This window comes from Acomys russatus, chromosome 20 (genome assembly GCF_903995435.1).
Source record: "Acomys russatus chromosome 20, mAcoRus1.1, whole genome shotgun sequence".
In the NCBI taxonomy this organism is placed as follows: Eukaryota; Metazoa; Chordata; class Mammalia; order Rodentia; family Muridae; genus Acomys; species Acomys russatus.
In genome coordinates this window covers 68,469,176-68,477,843 of record NC_067156.1, presented here as the reverse complement: position 1 = coordinate 68,477,843, position 8,668 = coordinate 68,469,176, and positions in this window count along the sequence as shown.

The following is an 8,668-nucleotide window of genomic DNA, read 5'->3' as shown; positions in this document are numbered from 1 at the left end:
TCCTTTACGAAGAGCATCAGTATTAGCACATCCTTGAAGGTCTGGTAGAATTCTGCACTGAAATACGTGCAGTAAACTTCGAACCCCTACCCAGATCTAGCCAATGGACAGGGCATTCTCCACAGCTGAGTGGGGTCTGACTTTCACACGAACTCTGGTGCCCCATATTTGACCACGTCTCTTGGATGGGGAGGCCTGGCAGCACTCAGAGAGAGGAAGGATAGCAGGCTACCAAGAAGAGACTTGATACCCTACGAGCATATACAGGGGGAGGAAGTCTCCCTCAGTCACAGCCATAGGGGAAGGGAGTAAGGGGAAAATGGGAGGGAGGGAGCAGTGGGAGGATGCAAGAGATGGGATAACTATTGAGATGTACTATGAATAAATTAATAATATGTATTTTTAAAAACTCCTTTATGAAGCAAAATCAGTCAACGCTCCACCACGCAGCTTTGACTCAGGTGAGATCCTGAGACGTGAACTAGCCCTTGGCTAAGGTGAGCTGTAGGCAGCAGTGTGACCAGGACTTAGGAGGCAGGCAGGCTGAGGAGCTTGCTGGTAGCAATTTTCTCCATAGAGAGAAGCAGGACACTGTATCCACACAGGAGCAACGGTCAGCAGAGACAATTTGCGTCTCCCAAGTGCAGATTAAGATTCGGTGCTCACCAAAACACTAGATCTCCGGGGCCTGTGTCACTGTTTAGAGAAATGGCCATATATCATGCTTTAAACTTAGATTTTCCCAAGTCACAGGCCAAGACTGTTTCTGGACTCCAGCAGAGTCTCCCCGCAGTCACAGAGCCCTCCCCCTCCCCCCTGCAGCCTGCACCCCCAGCCACAGCCCACCACCACCCCACCCCAGCCACAGCCCACCCGCAAGCCACAGCCCTCCCCCCAGCCACAGCCCACCCCCCAGCCCGTACCCCCAGCCCACCCCCCAGCCACAACCCCACAACCCTCCCCCTAGCCACAGCCTACCCCCTAGCCTGCATCCCCAGCCCACCCCCCAGCCACAGCCCTCCCCCCAGCCACAGCCCACCCCCCAGCCACAGCCCTCCCCCCAGCCACAGCCCTCCCCCCAGCCATAGCCCAGGTAGTAACTGCAGGAATCTTCGTTGAGGTGCACTTCCCTTCCTGCCTTCTGCTGTTTCAATGAAGACAGCCAGTTCTTTGCTATGTGTCTTTATTCCAATTGGCAGCCCACTATTGGGTATCTAAACTTGACAAGTTTGCTTCGCAGAGGGTCTCAGAACTCTACAGGAAGTGGCAGTCCCTAAGGACGTCTCCGCACTTTTAATTCTGTTCTGTGTGCACACTGGTCTCTGCCATGGTTTCCCAGAGACCAATCAGGTGTCCCAAGCTATACCGGAAGTTTCCAGGGTGCAGTCCACTTCATCCTATTAGATGTCATCCCACCCGCCCCTGGCCCTTCCCAGAAGGCTAAGAAAGGCGGCCTGCTCCAGAAGCTGCCCACTCCACAGCAAGGCTGCTATGGAGGTGAAGAGACAATGGTTACTGCCCAATGCTGTGCTCCCATGGTGCTGGCCCAGTGACCCCAGAGGCCACGGAGCACAGGACCACATCACTGCTGGCCAACTACCTACCCTATCGTGACCTCAAGACAGACACAAAAAGTTAAGCAACCCCAGATCTACACAGCCTCCAGGAGACAGAGGGGCCATAAAAACGCCATTAAAATTAAAAACTAAGAGGCACACACCACAAACGACTCACTACATTCACCATGGGGGACTGACTCCAGTCCCCACCCCGGATACCAAAGTCCACGGATGCTGAAGTCCCTTAGGTCAAATAGCTAAGTATCCACATGTAGCTGCACAGTCCTTCTGTGCTGTAGCCTCTCTAGGAGGTGAGAGATGGCAGCCATGTCTTACTGTTCTTGGAAGGATGACATATATACTTAATACATTCAATCCACGGTGGTTTGAATCCACATGCATGCACATGCATATGTGTGATACATGTATGTCCGTCCATCCATCCATCATCCATTCACCATTGTCTGCTGGTCATTCACTGTCCACCCATCCACCCATCCATCCATCTACCCATCAATCTAAATAGAAGAAAACCAACAGAGAAAAGCTTTCAGGACACCAAGGTCAGAACGATTGTCGCTGTGGCGACCCACTTCCTCCGCTCAGATGTGATCATAGGAACTAGCTTTTCTATAGATCAGAAATACTAGGCTAGACGTCTCTGATGATTAATTTTCATTATTAGACACAATGACAGCAAGTTTCACTATTGAAATTCATTTAAATGTACTTTCAAAGTTAATAAAATTCTACATTTTAACCTTATCATCTAAGCAGTATCTGAGGACCTGAGTTTGGAACCCTCGCACCCACATAAGCTAGTGCTGTGGGGAAAAGAAAGCAAGTCCAGGTTAGCTCAAACAGCAAAGGAAGAGCCCAAGCAATGACAGACACCTGACACCACCGCTGGCCTCCACATGGAAGCACACGCGCGTGCACACACACACACACACACACACACATGCATGCATACATGCACACACCCACACTAACAAGTACATACACCACACACACCTATCAGGAGGGGGAAAAAAAAGATCCTGCAGGAAATGCCACCACTGTCACAGTTACTTTGCCAATTAAAATGTCAAAAACCTAGGAAGTTAAATTTGAAGCTGACAGTAAAAATCCCTTCAGTCCCCAGTGCCAGCGCAGCACAGCAGAGCCCTTGTAGACACAGTGTGTGCCCTCCTGACATGTACAGTAGTTTAACAGTAGCCATCTCCTGTCAACCTTGACATGGGGGTTCTTGGTGTCTGGAGAGCGACTCAGATGCCAGCACGAGACAGCCACACTACGCACTCAGGATCACATCAGCACGTGCTGGGCTTTCCTGGGGATGCACGGGAGCGTTACCAGCTCTGACCCGAGCTGCGACAGACAAAGCTCATGAGTGGGAAGACCCTGATTGATTCTGGTAGAATAGAAAGCTTCCACTGACAAGTTTATTATCAGAATTAAAGAAATCCCTGATGGGTAGTTCTCACATCCGAACTGAAGAAGTGATACTCCGTGACCAACAAGTGTCACTGAAGAGTAAGACCCGCACCTGAGGTCCCTGGGAAGCCAGTGTGACAGTGTGTGAAAGCAGAGGCCAGAACCTGCATCCAGAAATACTACAAGTTGCTTAAAATGTCACATGACTTATTCAGGTTCAGGGGGGAAAAAAAGAAAGCATTTGTGTACATTTAAAGTTGACTTAACTTGGCTGGGCATGAGGCCCTGCCTAGCATTCCGGAGCCGCCTAGTCCAGTCTTCATCACTACAATTAATTAATTAATTAGTTAATTAATGAGAATGGAGTCATACTTCTTTCATTAACTAACCCAATCACTCCAACTGCGCCAAAATAATTTTTTAAAGAAAGTACTTAAAGGGGCTAGAAAGATAGCTCAGCCGTTAAGAGAAACTAGCTGCCCTTCCAGTGGACCAAGGTCTGATTCCCAGCAACCACATGGTGGGCCATGTGCTATACAGACAAACATGCAGGCAAAAGACCTATGCACATAAAATAAAATTTAAAATTTTAAGTGCTAGAAGCAGAATGGATTACTTGAGGCAGTGACACCTTAGAAGCATGTGGCTTTAAAGTCACGTATGCAGACATGCATCTCCAACATGAGCACCCTTACTGTGCATGTGTGCCTGTGCATATACTTTCTGGATAAAGTCTGGCATACCCCCAAGTGCTACACAGGCTGAGCTGAAACACAGTCCATACTTATCTCTGGACAGCAAAGCTAACACTCATGTCAAATGCCAGGAGGCCCGGGCTCAGCAAAGGTCTGGGAACCCAGGCGTCCACTGAGGAGGCCAGAGGTCAGCCTCAGGTGTCTTCTAGACCCCCACCTGGGTTTCTGAGATGAGCTCTCTCACCGCACATTGCAGTTCGACATTTCCGCTATGTGCACCGGCCATGAGCCCTCTGGAACCTCACATCTCCCTGTGCTGCTGAGGGTGGGCCCATGGGGCTTCAAAGGGGCCCTGGGTGCTCTCAACCCTGCACCTGCCCAGAAAGAAGGATGCTGCTCGAGTTCAGGGTTTTGAGCGCACCCCTCCATCTGCGGCATGATCTGGGCAGAGCAATGACTCAGGACATCTCACCACTGCAGGCCAGAATGCCACTGACCACAGGGGCCAGGGGCACTTCTACTGCATGGGGATGCGCGCGCTTGTAACCAAAGGGTCACAACTGTGTCCGCTTCCCTTCCACTGGTGGCGCTGTTCTTGACCAGGCTGGTAGCTGAGCTGACTGGTAAGGGGCCCACAACACCCAAGGCCCAGTGTTAGGTCAGGAAATCCTAACTGTGATTTTTCTTGTGAGTCTCAAGAGAGGAAGGGAACAGTTTCCAGAAGATGGCAGCTCACCTCATCTGAATGTCTAAGCGAGGATGCCCAGGCACCTGGCCTTTATAGGACCCAAGCCGCGCTTGAGCCGCACCTGAGACTGACTCAAAGACTAGTAAAGTAAGTAAACAAATCAAATGCAACCATCAGGGCAAACACTTTACTCTTTCTCTTGCTGCCTTCTTCTTGGTGGAGCCCAGATATAAAGCAGCCTCTGTGCCCCCATGGCTCCCTCCCCAACACTAAAGGGGCAGGCGGTGTGGCTTTAATCTCAATTATAATTATGGCTGTTGTCAATAAGCAAACAAAGGAGAAAAAAAAATGGATGCAGAACTCCTCAGCCCTTCTCAGTTTGGCAAGCACAATACACAAGCCAAGTCTTCCTAAATAGGAGAACACGGGGCCAGGAGAACTGAAACAGCCAGAAAGGAAAAGGGCCTCACAATGCCAAGCAGCTTGCAGCCATTGGGGACCTCAGTCAAGTTCTCAAATGAAATGTGGCCGGTGGTGGCAGGGCACTGCTTTGAACCCAGAAGGCTGGGCTGCTGCGGCAGCCACCAAGGGTTCCAGTCCCTCAGCTCCACTTCAAAGAACAGGCTCTCCCTGTCCTGGAGAGTAACGAACAGGAGAGCATAGTCATGGCTCCGTGCTCCACCCAACTCTTTCAATGTTTTATGAAACCAAGCAACGTGGAGCTGGATCCGTCATAGTCACACGGGGCTCTTCAGAACGTTTACGCTGTGGAAGACGGCCCGGCCCGCCTGCCTCAGCCAGCCTACGGCCTAGCTGGTCTGCACCAAAGAATTTTGCAGGACAGAGTCCAGTTTCCTAACTGCCTCTTTACACAGGAAAGTGGGGACAAGCCAAGCATATCATATGAAGACATCCTCCACAAAAACCTGTCTGAATTCACACCTGACATGTCTTGGCCGGAATTCACACCTGAAGTGTCTTGGCCACTTAAAGCTGAGAAGCAATGAGGTTTGAAAGGACTTTTTCCCTCTCCCTTTTGTGACATCAGGCTTAACGTTAGAGGAAACCGTGTGCTGGAGTTTTGCTATCGCAGACCCATGAGACGCACACCCCATGTCAGAGCAGCTGTCGCTCCCTTTGCAGAACTGCTGCTGCCACTCAACCCCAGTTTCAGGACGCCTGAGCTAATGAGTGTAACCATCACCTCAACCGCTGATGGGAAATAGTATTTAAGTAGTCAAAGAACAAGGGTGCTCACCTAATAAACATGCAAACTCATAGTTTTACTGGTTACCAAGCTGGCAAGTTTTCTCGGTCCACAGGGAAGAAACAACTGGGAATTTTTTTCTTTTAAGGTGTAAAAGTAACTTTTATTCTCTTGGCTCAATTGTCTAGGAGGCTAACCGCCTCCTTCTGCTAACCTAAACCTAGTCCTGGAAGCTTCCAGCCTCTGTACAATATAACTTAGGCCTAGAATGTTTTCAGCCTCTGAGTCTTACTGCTTAATAAGCTCACCCTTACTTGTTCTGTCTGAGCTCTGGGCTGCTGGTTCAACTCAGCTGTTCTGGCTCAAACTCTTCTCCCAGCTGAATTATTCAATCTGACTTCTCTCTTGGTCCAGGATCGCTCTGCTTGGCCTCAAACTAACTCAGAAATTTGCTCTAGTCTTCTGGATCTTTCTCATTTTCTGGCTTGTTCCATCTTCACTTGAGTTCTCTCTCTGCAACCAGTAAAACTGGCCCCTCTCTCTGTAAAACTGCCTCTTAAGTAGCTTCCCTTTCCTCTCTCTTCTCGTGAGAGTTAGGCATATCCTGTTCTGTCAAATCATCTCCGATTGGTCACCTTTTCTGCCACTCAATTAGACATCACTTTCAAACATGGGTGCTTCCTTCTACAAACTAACTTTATCTTTGTTTGGGATTAAAGGCGTGTGTCTCCACGTGTAGACCTAAGCTTTTCTTTGTCTGATACTTGCTTTATAACAACTGGGAATTTTTGCAGTGAGGAATAAGCAGGTTTGGGAATGTAAAAATGCAAGTGTCTTTGGTTTTCTCTTTTTGCTGGATTCCCCTAACTGCACTCTGCACGAGCTTTCACTTTTAGGCACAGAACACACTGCCCCTGTGTGCCCTTGTCACACTGAAATGGGCTGGCCTGAGACCTCAAGTAAGAAGTAAAAATATATTTGCTAGACTAGCGCCAAATTCAGAAAAGGAATTAAAGTAGAACAAAAATCCTTTAGCAATAACTTCATTTTAAGTGTAATTATAATCTCTGTTTTCCCTTTAAACGTATATAACAGTGCTAACCCAAGAGATGAAGGAACAATAGCGTTGGCATCTGTGACAATTTTGGTACTTGCAGTGCCATTAACAGATGATGCCAGAACCATCCTGCTGTAAGTAAAAATAAAATGGCTTCCTCCCTGTGGTAGTGGAAGAAGTGGCAGTGAGCAAGGAGAGGGGCCTGCAGCAGCATCGGGGCTTTGTGTCCTTCTGCCCAGCTCAACCCATCGCCCAAACAACCAGCCGCCCGAAATGAGCTATAGCTGCACTTCCTGTATCTCATGGAATTCTGTCTGGTGTATATTAGGCTATGTACCCATGACATGGGCCATGAGCAATGCTATTTGCTGGCTTGGTCTTCACTGCATCCAGACCCACTAGCTCAGGGGCTGCACTACCCTTAATGGGCTGGGCTACACCACACCAATCAGACTAGCCTATAGGCAACCTCACTGAGGCATTTCTCTCAATCAAGAATCCTTCCCAAATGACTCTGGCTTGTGTCAAGTTGAAACAAATCTCACCAACATAATTGCCCCCTCATCAACTTAACACCCAAACATATCACTAATAAACCATAAACTTGCCTTTCTTAGTTGCCCCTAAGATCTCATATTAATAGCACTATCACAGTATAGAACAGAAATAGCTTAAAAGTCTTAATCTTCAAAAATTCAAGCACTTTAAAAGTTCAGACTCTTTAAAATACACCCGAAGTTGAAAGTTCAAAGTCTCTCTAAAGTACCCACAATCTTTCTAAAATATCCAAAATTTCTCAACTTGGAGTTCCTGTAATATCAGTTAAGGAGGTCTTGAATTTGAGAAAGAGTTAGGGAGGCACAGGAGGAATTGGAAAGAGAGAAAAGAAGGAATCAATGGTATAAAAAGTTCTCATATATAAAATCCCCCCTTAAAAAAATAAAAATATATAAATGTAGAAGGCACTGAGCACTAAACCTAAGACCTCTACACCAACATGCACACAGGTACAACCACACCCACACATGTGCACACACCACCACATACACACATATACGACACTACCCATACATATTATTTAAAGGGTATATATAAACAGTTTTAAGGCATGGAAATACAGAACAGGCCTGGACTGAGAAAAATACCAATAATCGTTTCCTACAACTGTTAAATTGGGTACGGTGTACAGTGGAGGACGCGATGCACTGACTTCTGAGCTCCTGCGGCCGGTTTTGCTTTGTTTCTGGTACTGCACTTTCCCCCACTGCCTCTCATGGCTGTCCTGCGGTACACCCAAGTTCCAGAAAAGTGATCTGTCTGTCAGGCTGTAGTCAGCAAAACACCCGGCAGAAAGAGAGCAGCCACCAGGGGGCGCTCAGGGGCAAAGCCCCACCTCACAGTCCATGAACACACATCCCTGTGAGAGCTCTTTCAACAAGGAGGGGCGGTGTTACTTCACAGAAAATGGCAGATACTTCCTGAAAATCCTAAATGCAAGATGATCAAAGAAATGTAGGCAGAGGAAGTAATTCTGCTCAGGAAGACTATCTTCCACAGCACCAGACGAGGAAGGCGACACCTCCTCATGGGCAGAAGGCCTCACGCCAGGCCTCATGTTTCCAAAACCAAAAGTTCATTCTTACCAGAAAAACCTAATACTGAGCAGGTGTGTTACCCAACGGGGCCCAATGGACACCTGGCTCATGTGATTAGTGTGTGGGCGTGGCACATAGCGGACATGTGATTAGTGTGTGTGTGGCACATAAGAGGACATGTCATTAGTGTGTGTGTGGCACATAAGAGGACATGTGATTAGTGTGTGTGTGGCACATAAGAGGACATGTGATTAGTGTGTGTGTGTGGCACATAAGAGGACATGTGATTAGTGTATGGGCGTGGCACATAAGAGGACATGTGATTAGTGTGTGTGTGTGGCACATAAGAGGTCATGTGATTAGTGTGTGTGTGTGGCACATAAGAGGACATGTGATTAGTGTATGGGCGTGGCACATAAGAGGACATGTG